General features: G+C 35.0%; 6 non-coding genes across 6 annotated transcripts; all 6 read left to right on the top strand.

The window, feature by feature from the left end:
• The first annotated feature begins 86 nt into the window (after nt 1-86).
• Nucleotides 87-158, top strand: Trnap-cgg (transfer RNA proline (anticodon CGG)). The gene has a single exon. It is a non-coding gene; the product is annotated as a tRNA-Pro (tRNA).
• A 1,766-nt stretch (nt 159-1,924) lies between these two features.
• On the top strand, nt 1,925-1,996 carry Trnap-agg (transfer RNA proline (anticodon AGG)). Its single transcript has one exon. It is a non-coding gene; the product is annotated as a tRNA-Pro (tRNA).
• A 4,503-nt stretch (nt 1,997-6,499) lies between these two features.
• On the top strand, nt 6,500-6,571 carry Trnap-agg (transfer RNA proline (anticodon AGG)). The gene has a single exon. It is a non-coding gene; the product is annotated as a tRNA-Pro (tRNA).
• Nucleotides 6,572-8,591: 2,020 nt separating this feature from the next.
• Nucleotides 8,592-8,663, top strand: Trnap-cgg (transfer RNA proline (anticodon CGG)). The gene has a single exon. It is a non-coding gene; the product is annotated as a tRNA-Pro (tRNA).
• A 1,765-nt stretch (nt 8,664-10,428) lies between these two features.
• Trnap-agg (transfer RNA proline (anticodon AGG)) lies at nt 10,429-10,500 on the top strand. Its single transcript has one exon. It is a non-coding gene; the product is annotated as a tRNA-Pro (tRNA).
• A 4,512-nt stretch (nt 10,501-15,012) lies between these two features.
• Trnap-agg (transfer RNA proline (anticodon AGG)) lies at nt 15,013-15,084 on the top strand. The gene has a single exon. It is a non-coding gene; the product is annotated as a tRNA-Pro (tRNA).
• The last annotated feature ends 399 nt before the right edge of the window (nt 15,085-15,483 follow it).

Raw genomic sequence — 15,483 nt, forward strand, 5'->3', positions numbered from 1 at the left:
CTGAGGTATGCTGCATTAAATGTTTAGCCAACACTATTAAACTTGTCATACAGGCAATTATCGGAACAGATATAATTTTTAACTACGGCTCGTTGGTCTAGGGGTATGATTCTCGCTTCGGGTGCGAGAGGTCCCGGGTTCAAATCCCGGACGAGCCCAATATTTTATTATGTTTCACGTCGCCCACTTTGTCTCTATCGTTACTATAATGCCGAATCTTTCTTCACTTTTTTCTAAACTCTTCATTTTAATTGTTTCAAATAGCACAAAACATCTCACCGCTAAACCTGGTCACATGCACTAATACATATATGTAACTAAAAGTATATATCTACACAAAGGTCTGATTAACATTTGTGTACAATGACATATTGACAAAAACATCAGTGCAAGACAAATGTGTGCCTAAAGAGTGACAGGTGTATTCGACAGCATAAATCGTTGGTCAAAAGGAACTAGTTATATCTTTGGGTATCATAACTCTCGTTCAGCATGTAATTCAGTAACAGGAAGGTCTAAACATTAGACACCTGGCCTGCACTAATGACAACGAAATAGAATCGTAAATATTGTGACTGAATGTGTGATATTTGGTCACACATTTTCAATACAAAGAATTATGTGAATGTGACTTGGTGCTATATCAGTTATTTATAAAAGAAAACGAGACGATATTCGCATGAAAAATTAGCGTCCTCTTTGTATTTATATACGATAGTACAACCAAACCTGTAAACAAATATTCTACAAAAAAGACATTAAGAACTATATACACAAGGTATATTGAAAATTAAATCTCATCGAACTTTGCTGATGACATGATCAAGGCCATCATCAAGAGCACACATAGAAATGATGATTGGTATAACAGCTATAAAACGAGAAGGTACTCATTTCTTATCTCTGTGCGACGCACGATTTTATCCCATGTATGATGGTTTTAGTTCTAAAGATGTCCATTTTCTATAGCTGTCAGAATTGTAATATAGATAAGCAGATTAGCTTGCGCATGTCACGTATAAGTCTAGACAAGTGAAAACAGCAATGACAATTCGATAATCAATAGTATGTATCTTTCATCTAATAACGTCATATCTACATGACGATATTCAGATTAAATAATATCAAAGAAAGTAGAAATTGAACAATTTGTTACATTGTTTCGATGAGATAATACATCACATTAATCAGTCGAGTAATATTGCCTTTCAACACCAATTACTACATAGTCGTTGAAACACCTATATTCTTCAATGAGTGTTCCCAAAACTTAACAGAAATTTCAACAATCTGGAACACACAAAAACAATTGGATGCAGATCTTTCTGTTTCTCTTATGGCGCTAAATAAGTTGTAGTAGATTTTGTTGTTATCGAATAATGGTTTTCAGACATCGTAGCGATATGTCTGAAAAATTCATAACATTGAAGTAATGTATCATTGACCAGTATCCACCATAACTAAATATCACTTCGCATTAAATTGCAAAGACTATTCGTTGCTGTAAGCCGAAGGATGGAAACAAAATACAAAGAATGCGTGACATAATTCTGCTCATCGTGAAATATAGTATACATGTAATGCATTGAACATGTAAAGCTTTATCATTTGATTTATATATTCTGTTTATCAATGTTTCAAAAGTCTGTTTCAGTATTTTGATGCAATTTAACCTTTAAATACTATTACAAAATGTCCTTTATCATACATCTGATCGTCACTGATAAGTTCAGTTTTAGCACATTTCACAAGCGTTATCTTGTCAGTCGTCATTACCCAACGTCATCTATGGATTTTGCAACGCTGTATCATAAAACATGAAAGTAACTTGGTGCAGGTATACATCAATGATAAAAAGATGGAGATATGCTGCATTATACTATACAACTTCCATCATTAATCTTCACATTCTCTTTTTCGACACGGCTCGTTGGTCTAGGGGTATGATTCTCGCTTAGGGTGCGAGAGGTCCCGGGTTCAAATCCCGGACGAGCCCAACGTTTTTAATCATGTTCCTACTTCGTCCACTTTGTCTCGATGTTTGCAAATATTCTTCAAGAGACATTAAACAATATATATGAGATTGATGGATATTTCAATCGTATTTGACTTTACATATGACATGAATGTGACCAACATAAAGAGTACACAATGTGATAACTGATAGAGCATTACAAAACGAGAACGAGTTCATATCTAATGTATCCACGATGCATGATTTTATCCATTGTATGATGCTATAAACAAGAGAATATAACAAGGGATCATCAGTCCTAATATATACTTAAGGAATTATATATATATATATATATATATATATATATATATATATATATATATATAGATATAGATATAGATAAAGATATAGATATATAATTGTTTGTGTGAGTGTGATTTGAATTTTTAACGTAGCTTTAACAATCTTTTGAGTCATATCGCTACGATGTCCGCAGTGATGTCTAGCACCGGGGCATCATGACACAGACATGTAGCATGATGTCCCACTCAGTCACATTATCCTGAAACAAGGTCAACCAGTCCTATATCTAACCTCTTAATGCTGAGCGACTAGCGATTTATGCCGATAAATCAGTCTTTCACCCGTGATGATGCTGATTCTCTGATGAGGGGCTGATACCACAACATCGTCCATCAGTATCAACACAGATTTGTGGTGTTGATTTATCGGACTATTTGCGAGGCAGCTGTTAATACCATTTTTATGTCCTTTGTACGACTCGCCCGTGATTTGAAACTCCAACCTCCCGCATCCGAGGCGGACGCTCAAACCACTAGCCCACCGGAGCGGTCCAACACGGTAAAGAAACTTATTGCAATAGCAAAATGTGTACTGCTTTTAGGGATTCTATTATAAGCCGTCGAAATCAAAACATTAAAGAAACTTCGATTAAAGCCTTCAACTTAATTGATCTCTTATTCGTTGTTTTTTGATAATTTGTAGACTGTTAAACAAAATTAAAAGAACTACATTTTGAAAACAAATAATTCAAGGTATTAGTATACGGCTTGATTGTGTTCACTTTCGAAAGAACACAATATTGAAGCAAGTAAAACTGAACAGTACACTTTATAGTCAAATTTCTTTTCACATTAGATTGCGAAGACAATGTGTAGCTGTAAACCGGTGGATAGGAAATTACGTCATAGTATAGATGCGTGAAAATTCTGCAGACTTTAAAGTACAATATACAGGTAAGGCATTGAAACAATACGCAATAACCATTTGACTTGTTTATTCTCTTTATCAATTCTTTTACAATTATTTTTGTCCAGCCATTGCGCGCGCATTTTAATTTTACCTTAATTGTAAGAAATATTCTTAAATCTCTGAAACGTCACTAAGTTTATTTTGGGCACTTTTCATAAGTGAGTTGTTGTCATTTATAATCAGTCAATGTTATGTATAGATTTGGCCACGAAGTATCATAAATCATGAATGTAACCAAGTAAACAGATACATCATTGATAAATCAATCGAGTTATGCTGCATTAAAATGTACACCTTACAAAATTAAACTTGATACGCATGTTATTATCGGAAAAATCTTATTTTCAACACGGCTTGTTGATATAGGGGTGTTATTCTTGCATAGGGAGCGAGAAGTCCCGAACGAGCGCAACAGTTTATCATGTGTTATGCTGCCCAATTTGTGGTGATCGATACAATAATGTTGAATTTTTCTTCACTTTAAATTTCTAAACTCACTATCTGTTTAATTGCTTCAAGGAGCACAAACGTCTAACAGCTAGGCTAGTCTCTGCATGAATTAAATATATGTAATGAAATATATATTTATACACTAAGCTCGATCAACACCTGTGTACAATGGCAGATTGATGATAAATGTATAATCATTACATACATGTCCTTCCCTAATTGACTATGAAACGGCATCGTAAATTATGTGACAACGTATGCGATTTTGCTTCACACTTTTAAGTACAAAGAATCATGTGACTGAGTTGGTGTTATTCCACTTATTTATAAGAACAAGGTTGACAACATACGCTTGAAAACTTAGCGTCCTCAGTGTAGATACAGAAGATAGCTTAAACAATCCTACAAGCAAAAAGATCTTTAAAACTATATTCACTTTACAGATGAAATGACCATGGTCAACATCAAAAGTACACAGACAAGATGATAACTGATTTAATGTATACAAAACGAGTTCATTCCTAATCTAAATACGATGAACAATTTTATGCCATGCATGATAATATAAACAACTTTCAAAAGGGACTATGAATGCTAATAGATAATTAAATAGATAATCTCTTCTTTTCCAAATGAAACCAAACCTCTAGGACGTTGTATCGACAGGAAGTAATGAACATGCTTCAGTCACCTAAATTACAGTTTAATAAGTAATCTTTTTGCAACTACTGGAAGGATAATTCTAGCCAAAATATTTTTTATCTACTCTGTCCGAGAGAGTGACTCACGTTTCCATAAAGGTTACATTCTTTTGCTTTCATTACAAGATGAGCTGAGCTTTTCTTGCGAGTCATCTATCGAAATTCCATGCGGTAATCCAAACAAAATAGCATTGTATTTCAAAGTCCAAGAGGAAACACATCGAGTCTTTTCAATTAGCTTCTTTATTTTCAGAGAGATCGTAGCAAAATACAGACTCTGGCAATCTTGTCTTTGAAAAGTGCGTTCCGATTTCCCACCGTTCTGAGTCCAAACTAATGGCCCGACACGCCCATTCTGTCTAGAATCCATCAAAAACCTCCTTAGACACTGCAGACCCGTTGGTCTTGAAGTTTTGGTCCTTTACCACGGGAGACTATATTGATCGGAGGCATGTTCACCACTGACAGCGGCACACAGGTTATACAAAATCGCACATTGAATCCCAGATTATGCATCCCAGATATCAACTTCAGTCAAAATCAGAGCTCAAAATCCAGGCCCATTGTGAAACCTCCAAATTCACACTTCCAGAATCAGACCTTCAGATTCAGACCACTCTACGGCTTAAGATAACTCCTGCAAAGTGGAATGCTCCAAAATAAAATGTGTTGCTTAATGATATTACTGTGTGACTTGACTTTAAAAATACCCTGATCATGGTGCAATCCACGGCTAGAGAATTCAAGGTAATTTATCTTCCCACTTGAAGCACTTTGCTCGTGCAGCATTGGGTGAACCGAACAGCGTATTTGGATATACCTTAAAACGTCAATAAACGACTCTCGGGGGTAACGCTGTACGGGGAAAAGAAATTTGAGGACATTTTACTTAAGGTATAATGCGTAATCATTAATTACACATACAAATTACTTGACAGTCGACTTTAAGAAAACAAATGAATCAAAGGACCTAATATGAACTAACCAAAGGCTATATATGATGAAAACAATATGGTCATTATGATTTACATATAGGAGATCCATGATATAGTTATATCAGAAAGCCTATAAACAATATAACATTAAACAGATTCATTTCATTGGAGTGAGAAACTGGCGAGCATTCCATAAACACGAGGTGAGGTCTGCAAAGACACATTAGCATGCAAAATGTTTTGTTATATAAGATAAAAGCTATGCAACATTCAACGGAAAGTTCTCTCTTCTGTTGGAACTTACACCATGTCTCTGGGAATATCACTTGACAGAAAGCAATACAAAAGCTTCAACCACCTCAATTCTAGTTGTAAAGGTAATGTTTTTGCAACTACAAGATGGTAATTCCAGCTGAAATAATGTTATACTCACTCTGAATACCTGATTGAATGACTCAATGTTTCACGCTTCCATGAAGGTAACACTCTTTTGCTTTCATTGCTAGACGAGCGGGTTTTTCCATTCGAGTCATCAATCGAAATTTCATGCGCTAAACACAACGAAATGTTATTGTATTTATAAGTCCAAAAGTAACCACACCAAATCTTTTCTATTAGTATCTTTAGTTTACGTGAGATTACAAAGTATACACGATGACAACATTGCCTTTTACAAGCGCGATCCAGTGTTTAATGGACTAATTATATGATACTGTCCATTTATATGTACATTTCCTAGTTCTGTGGAATTCCAACTTTAAAACACAAATACAGCTACTTTGATAATAACTAAAACATGACAAAAACAAAAATACCAAAGAAAACTGGAAACAAATTTTGATGCAATAACAACAAATGGCTATTGCTATCAGGGAATTCTATTTTAGAAGCGGTTACAATGAAAACATTAAAGAAAATCTAATATGGGCATGTACCATTCAAATGTAACTTCGATGATCACCGATAAATTCAGTTTGAGCTCTTTTTATAAACGTTATCTTGTCAATCGTCATTTACTCAATGTCATTCATAGATTTTGCGACGCTGGATCATACACATGAACGTAACCTGGTGAAGGCATACAGCAATAATAAATAAAGCGAGGTATGCATCATTACAACGTACAACATCCATCTTTAAACTTGACATTCATACAATTATCGGAACAGACATTTCATCATCACGGCTCGTTGGTCTAGGGGTATGATTCTCGCTTAGGGTGCGAGAGGTCCCGGGTTCAAATCCCGGACGAGCCCAACATTTTATCATGTTTTAATTTGCCCACTTTGTCGCCATCGATAATATCCTACTTTACTAAAACTTATTAAGCCCACATTTTGTTTTAATTCCTTTAAAGAGCAAAAGCGTCTAACAGCCAAGCCAGATAAGCAATGAAATATACATTTCTTCACTAAGCTCTGAGTAACACCTGTACACAATGACAATCTGATATTGATAACAAAGAATTGTCAATGTAGTGTCATCGTAAATTATCTGACTACATATATGGTATATTATTGCACATTTTTCAGTGGAAAGTAATTATGTGAATACGAGTTGTTGGTATACCAATTTTGTTTTATATAAAATCAAGGGTGCCAAAATACGCTTGAAAAATCAGCGTCCTCAATGTAGCTATAGCGGTTCTTATAATCATGTCTGCAAGCTAATATTCGTCAAAAGACATTTAAAAGTTCATACAGGAGATATATAGACATTTCAATTTATCATGCTTTACAAATGGTATGACCATGGCCAACAACAAGAGTAAACAGATACATTTCTAATCTATCTACGGTGCACAATTGTATCCCATGTATAACGATATAAGCATGGAAATGTAAAAAAGGATTATCAGTGCTAATACTTAACGAATTAAATATATGAAGACCTATCCGAGATGATGCTACACGTCTCTTCTTCCAAATATCTACAGCAATCATAGCCAAAATCACGCCTACAAATCTAGACCAAGAGTGTTTAATAAAAGTCGTTAGGCACGTGGTAAAGATTATTTACACACATTGTCATGCGAAACCTTTTGGTGCATATAACAGCAGTGCACCATTCAAAGCATCGATTATCTCTTCTGTTCCATTTGATACCATGCCTCTGGGACGTTGAATCGACAGCAATGAAAATGCGTCAGCCGCCATAATTCTAGTTGGAGAGTTCATTCTTTGACACTACTCGAAGGTTAATTCCAGCTTAGATATTTTTTTATACTCCAAATACCGGAAGGAATGACTCAAGGTTTTACATTTCCATGAAGGCAACACTCAGTTTCATTGATTACAAGAGAAGCTGGCTTTTTCTTCCGAGTTATCTATAGGAATTCCATGCGCTAAACAACAGTGATGTGAAGCGATTTTGATTTTGAACGTAGCTTTAACAGTTTTTCAGTCATATCGCTTCGATACCTGCAATGTGCCACTTTATAGTGATGTCTAGCAGTGGGGCATCATGCCGCAGACATGTATTATGATATCCCACCCAGTCACATTATCCTAACACCAGGCCGACCAGTCCTAACACTAACCTCTTAATGCTGAGCGCCAAAAGAGGCATCTGGTAGTACCATTTGTGTAAGTACTCCATGTAATATTTGAATACAGTAGTTAAAGAACCCCAAAGCTGAATTAGAAGTATTAACATATATTGTTATGCATCTCTTTATTGAATTGGGATAAAGGGATGGTATTATTATTGTGTTGAAAAAATATGCTACAGATAATAATTCATTTCTTAATTGTTATGACGAAAATATATTTATTTGTTCAAGTGTATAGTTGGTCCTAATAATTTATATGATCGGCTATGATGAAAGCATTTCCTGTTGGTCGAATTAAACGGATATATTCATACGTCTTAAAATGGCTATATTTTGGTAGCTGACCCTGATGAAACTGAAAATCTACACAATGCTCACAATGGTTACTGACTAGTTCCTGAACGTTAACTACTAAGAAGGAATGTCTAAGCAACTTTTAAAAAAGAACAGTAAACGAACTAGTGTTTTAACAGTATGAAGCTGGGATGGTGTTGTATTTAGCGAAGACACATTTTGTGGACTTTTCGTAAGTGGTTTTTTGACACTTATCATATGTCAATGTCATTTATATATTCTGCCACGCTGTATCATAAAACTTGACCGTAAGCTAGCAAAACCATACAGTAATGACAAAATCCACTGAGGTATGCTGCATTAAATGTTTAGCCAACACTATTAAACTTGTCATACAGGCAATTATCGGAACAGATATAATTTTTAACTACGGCTCGTTGGTCTAGGGGTATGATTCTCGCTTCGGGTGCGAGAGGTCCCGGGTTCAAATCCCGGACGAGCCCAATATTTTATTATGTTTCACGTCGCCCACTTTGTCTCTATCGTTACTATAATGCCGAATCTTTCTTCACTTTTTTCTAAACTCTTCATTTTAATTGTTTCAAATAGCACAAAACATCTCACCGCTAAACCTGGTCACATGCACTAATACATATATGTAACTAAAAGTATATATCTACACAAAGGTCTGATTAACATTTGTGTACAATGACATATTGACAAAAACATCAGTGCAAGACAAATGTGTGCCTAAAGAGTGACAGGTGTATTCGACAGCATAAATCGTTGGTCAAAGGAACTAGTTATATCTTTGGGTATCATAACTCTCGTTCAGCATGTAATTCAGTAACAGGAAGGTCTAAACATTAGACACCTGGCCTGCACTAATGACAACGAAATAGAATCGTAAATATTGTGACTGAATGTGTGATATTTGGTCACACATTTTCAATACAAAGAATTATGTGAATGTGACTTGGTGCTATATCAGTTATTTATAAAAGAAAACGAGACGATATTCGCATGAAAAATTAGCGTCCTCTTTGTATTTATATACGATAGTACAACCAAACCTGTAAACAAATATTCTACAAAAAAGACATTAAGAACTATATACACAAGGTATATTGAAAATTAAATCTCATCGAACTTTGCTGATGACATGATCAAGGCCATCATCAAGAGCACACATAGAAATGATGATTGGTATAACAGCTATAAAACGAGAAGGTACTCATTTCTTATCTCTGTGCGACGCACGATTTTATCCCATGTATGATGGTTTTAGTTCTAAAGATGTCCATTTTCTATAGCTGTCAGAATTGTAATATAGATAAGCAGATTAGCTTGCGCATGTCACGTATAAGTCTAGACAAGTGAAAACAGCAATGACAATTCGATAATCAATAGTATGTATCTTTCATCTAATAACGTCATATCTACATGACGATATTCAGATTAAATAATATCAAAGAAAGTAGAAATTGAACAATTTGTTACATTGTTTCGATGAGATAATACATCACATTAATCAGTCGAGTAATATTGCCTTTCAACACCAATTACTACATAGTCGTTGAAACACCTATATTCTTCAATGAGTGTTCCCAAAACTTAACAGAAATTTCAACAATCTGGAACACACAAAAACAATTGGATGCAGACCTTTCTGTTTCTCTTATGGCGCTAAATAAGTTGTAGTAGATTTTGTTGTTATCGAATAATGGTTTTCAGACATCGTAGCGATATGTCTGAAAAATTCATAACATTGAAGTAATGTATCATTGACCAGTATCCACCATAACTAAATATCACTTTGCATTAAATTGCAAAGACTATTCGTTGCTGTAAGCCGAAGGATGGAAACAAAATACAAAGAATGCGTGACATAATTCTGCTCATCGTGAAATATAGTATACATGTAATGCATTGAACATGTAAAGCTTTATCATTTGATTTATATATTCTGTTTATCAATGTTTCAAAAGTCTGTTTCAGTATTTTGATGCAATTTAACCTTTAAATACTATTACAAAATGTCCTTTATCATACATCTGATCGTCACTGATAAGTTCAGTTTTAGCACATTTCACAAGCGTTATCTTGTCAGTCGTCATTACCCAACGTCATCTATGGATTTTGCAACGCTGTATCATAAAACATGAAAGTAACTTGGTGCAGGTATACATCAATGATAAAAAGATAGAGATATGCTGCATTATACTATACAACTTCCATCATTAATCTTCACATTCTCTTTTTCGACACGGCTCGTTGGTCTAGGGGTATGATTCTCGCTTAGGGTGCGAGAGGTCCCGGGTTCAAATCCCGGACGATCCCAACGTTTTTAATCATGTTTCTACTTCGTCCACTTTGTCTCGATGTTTGCAAATATTCTTCAAGAGACATTAAACAATATATATGAGATTAATGGATATTTCAATCGTATTTGACTTTACATATGACATGAATGTGACCAACATAAAGAGTACACAATGTGATAACTGATAGAGCATTACAAAACGAGAACGAGTTCATATCTAATGTATCCACGATGCATGATTTTATCCATTGTATGATGCTATAAACAAGAGAATATAACAAGGGATCATCAGTCCTAATATATACTTAAGGAATTATATATATATATATATATATATATATATATATATATATATAGATATAGATATAGATATAGATATAGATATAGATAAAGATATAGATATATAATTGTTTGTGTGAGTGTGATTTGAATTTTTAACGTAGCTTTAACAATCTTTTGAGTCATATCGCTACGATGTCCGCAGTGATGTCTAGCACCGGGGCATCATGACACAGACATGTAGCATGATGTCCCACTCAGTCACATTATCCTGAAACAAGGTCAACCAGTCCTATATCTAACCTCTTAATGCTGAGCGACTAGCGATTTATGCCGATAAATCAGTCTTTCACCCGTGATGAAGCTGATTCTCTGATGAGGGGCTGATACCACAACATCGTCCATCAGTATCAACACAGATTTGTGGTGTTGATTTATCGGACTATTTGCGAGGCAGCTGTTAATACCATTTTTATGTCCTTTGTACGACTCGCCCGTGATTTGAAACTCGAACCTCCCGCATCCGAGGCGGACGCTCAAACCACTAGCCCACCGGAGCGGTCCAACACGGTAAAGAAACTTATTGCAATAGCAAAATGTGTACTGCTTTTAGGGATTCTATTATAAGCCGTCGAAATCAAAACATTAAAGAAACTTCGATTAAAGCCTTCAACTTAATTGATCTCTTATTCGTTGTTTTTTGATAATTTGTAGACTGTTAAACAAAATTAAAAGAACTACATTTTGAAAACAAATAATTCAAGGTATTAGTATACGGCTTGATTGTGTTCACTTTCGAAAGAACACAATATTGAAGCAAGTAAAACTGAACAGTACACTTTATAGTCAAATTTCTTTTCACATTAGATTGCGAAGACAATGTGTAGCTGTAAGCCGGTGGATAGGAAATTACGTCATAGTATAGATGCGTGAAAATTCTGCAGACTTTAAAGTACAATATACAGGTAAGGCATTGAAACAATACGCAATAACCATTTGACTTGTTTATTCTCTTTATCAATTCTTTTACAATTATTTTTGTCCAGCCATTGCGCGCGCATTTTAATTTTACCTTAATTGTAAGAAATATTCTTAAATCTCTGAACGTCACTAAGTTTATTTTGGGCACTTTTCATAAGTGAGTTGTTGTCATTTATAATCAGTCAATGTTATGTATAGATTTGGCCACGAAGTATCATAAATCATGAATGTAACCAAGTAAACACATACATCATTGATAAATCAATCGAGTTATGCTGCATTAAAATGTACACCTTACAAAATTAAACTTGATACGCATGTTATTATCGGAAAAATCTTATTTTCAACACGGCTTGTTGATATAGGGGTGTTATTCTTGCATAGGGAGCGAGAAGTCCCGAACGAGCGCAACAGTTTATCATGTGTTATGCTGCCCAATTTGTGGTGATCGATACAATAATGTTGAATTTTTCTTCACTTTAAATTTCTAAACTCACTATCTGTTTAATTGCTTCAAGGAGCACAAACGTCTAACAGCTAGGCTAGTCTCTGCATGAATTAAATATATGTAATGAAATATATATTTATACACTAAGCTCGATCAACACCTGTGTACAATGACAGATTGATGATAAATGTATAATCATTACATACATGTCCTTCCCTAATTGACTATGAAACGGCATCGTAAATTATGTGACAACGTATGCGATTTTGCTTCACACTTTTAAGTACAAAGAATCATGTGACTGAGTTGGTGTTATTCCACTTATTTATAAGAACAAGGTTGACAACATACGCTTGAAAACTTAGCGTCCTCAGTGTAGATACAGAAGATAGCTTAAACAATCCTACAAGCAAAAAGATCTTTAAAACTATATTCACTTTACAGATGAAATGACCATGGTCAACATCAAAAGTACACAGACAAGATGATAACTGATTTAATGTATACAAAACGAGTTCATTCCTAATCCAAATACGATGAACAATTTTATGTCATGCATGATAATATAAACAACTTTAAAAAGGGACTGTGAATGCTAATAGATAATTAAATAGATAATCTCTTCTTTTCCAAATGAAACCAAACCTCTAGGACGTTGTATCGACAGGAAGTAATGAACATGCTTCAGTCACCTAAATTACAGTTTAATAAGTAATCTTTTTGCAACTACTGGAAGGATAATTCTAGCCAAAATATTTTTTATCTACTCTGTCCGAGAGAGTGACTCACGTTTCCATAAAGGTTACATTCTTTTGCTTTCATTACAAGATGAGCTGAGCTTTTCTTGCGAGTCATCTATCGAAATTCCATGCGGTAATCCAAACAAAATAGCATTGTATTTCAAAGTCCAAGAGGAAACACACAGAGTCTTTTCAATTAGCTTCTTTATTTTCAGAGAGATCGTAGCAAAATACAAACGCTGGCAATCTTGTCTTTGAAAAGTGCGTTCCGATTTCCCACCGTTCTGAGTCCAAACTAATGGCCCGACACGCCCATTCTGTCTAGAATCCATCAAAAACCTCCTTAGACACTGCAGACCCGTTGGTCTTGAAGTTTTGGTCCTTTACCACGGGAGACTATATTGATCGGAGGCATGTTCACCACTGACAGCGGCACACAGGTTATACAAAATCGCACATTGAATCCCAGATTATGCATCCCAGATATCAACTTCAGTCAAAATCAGAGCTCAAAATCCAGGCCCATTGTGAAACCTCCAAATTCACACTTCCAGAATCAGACCTTCAGATTCAGACCACTCTACGGCTTAAGATAACTCCTGCAAAGTGGAATGCTCCAAAATAAAATGTGTTGCTTAATGATATTACTGTGTGACTTGACTTTAAAAATACCCTGATCATGGTGCAATCCACGGCTAGAGAATTCAAGGTAATTTATCTTCCCACTTGAAGCACTTTGCTCGTGCAGCATTGGGTGAACCGAACAGCGTATTTGGATATACCTTAAAACGTCAATAAACGACTCTCGGGGGTAACGCTGTACGGGGAAAAGAAATTTGAGGACATTTTACTTAAGGTATAATGCGTAATCATTAATTACACATACAAATTACTTGACAGTCGACTTTAAGAAAACAAATGAATCAAAGGACCTAATATGAACTAACCAAAGGCTATATATGATGAAAACAATATGGTCATTATGATTTACATATAGGAGATCCATGATATAGTTATATCAGAAAGCCTATAAACAATATAACATTAAACAGATTCATTTCATTGGAGTGAGAAACAGGCGAGCATTCCATAAACACGTGGTGAGGTCTGCAAAGACACATTAGCATGCAAAATGTTTTGTTATATAAGATAAAAGCTATGCAACATTCAACGGAAAGTTCTCTCTTCTGTTGGAACTTACACCATGTCTCTGGGAATATCACTTGACAGAAAGCAATACAAAAGCTTCAACCACCTCAATTCTAGTTGTAAAGGTAATGTTTTTGCAACTACAAGATGGTAATTCCAGCTGAAATAATGTTATACTCACTCTGAATACCTGATTGAATGACTCAATGTTTCACGCTTCCATGAAGGTAACACTCTTTTGCTTTCATTGCTAGACGAGCGGGTTTTTCCATTCGAGTCATCAATCGAAATTTCATGCGCTAAACACAACGAAATGTTATTGTATTTATAAGTCCAAAAGTAACTACACCAAATCTTTTCTATTAGTATCTTTAGTTTACGTGAGATTACAAAGTATACACGATGACAACATTGCCTTTTACAAGCGCGATCCAGTGTTTAATGGACTAATTATATGATACTGTCCATTTATATGTACATTTCCTAGTTCTGTGGAATTCCAACTTTAAAACACAAATACAGCTACTTTGATAATAACTAAAACATGACAAAAACAAAAATACCAAAGAAAACTGGAAACAAATTTTGATGCAATAACAACAAATGGCTATTGCTATCAGGGAATTCTATTTTAGAAGCGGTTACAATGAAAACATTAAAGAAAATCTAATATGGGCATGTACCATTCAAATGTAACTTCGATGATCACCGATAAATTCAGTTTGAGCTCTTTTTATAAACGTTATCTTGTCAATCGTCATTTACTCAATGTCATTCATAGATTTTGCGACGCTGGATCATACACATGAACGTAACCTGGTGAAGGCATACAGCAATAATAAATAAAGCGAGGTATGCATCATTACAACGTACAACATCCATCTTTAAACTTGACATTCATACAATTATCGGAACAGACATTTCATCATCACGGCTCGTTGGTCTAGGGGTATGATTCTCGCTTAGGGTGCGAGAGGTCCCGGGTTCAAATCCCGGACGAGCCCAACATTTTATCATGTTTTAATTTGCCCACTTTGTCGCCATCGATAATATCCTACTTTACTAAAACTTATTAAGCCCACATTTTGTTTTAATTCCTTTAAAGAGCAAAAGCGTCTAACAGCCAAGCCAGATAAGCAATGAAATATACATTTCTTCACTAAGCTCTGAGTAACACCTGTACACAATGACAATCTGATATTGATAACAAAGAATTGTCAATGTAGTGTCATCGTAAATTATCTGACTACATATATGGTATATTATTGCACATTTTTCAGTGGAAAGTAATTATGTGAATACGAGTTGTTGGTATACCAATTTTGTTTTATATAAAATCAAGGGTGCCAAAATACGCTTGAAAAATCAGCGTCCTCAATGTAGCTATAGCGGTTCTTATAATC

The sequence above is a fragment of the Sinohyriopsis cumingii genome, unplaced genomic scaffold (assembly GCF_028554795.1).
Source record: "Sinohyriopsis cumingii isolate HCF-2022 unplaced genomic scaffold, ASM2855479v2 utg003322l, whole genome shotgun sequence".
Classification (NCBI taxonomy): Eukaryota; Metazoa; Mollusca; class Bivalvia; order Unionida; family Unionidae; genus Sinohyriopsis; species Sinohyriopsis cumingii.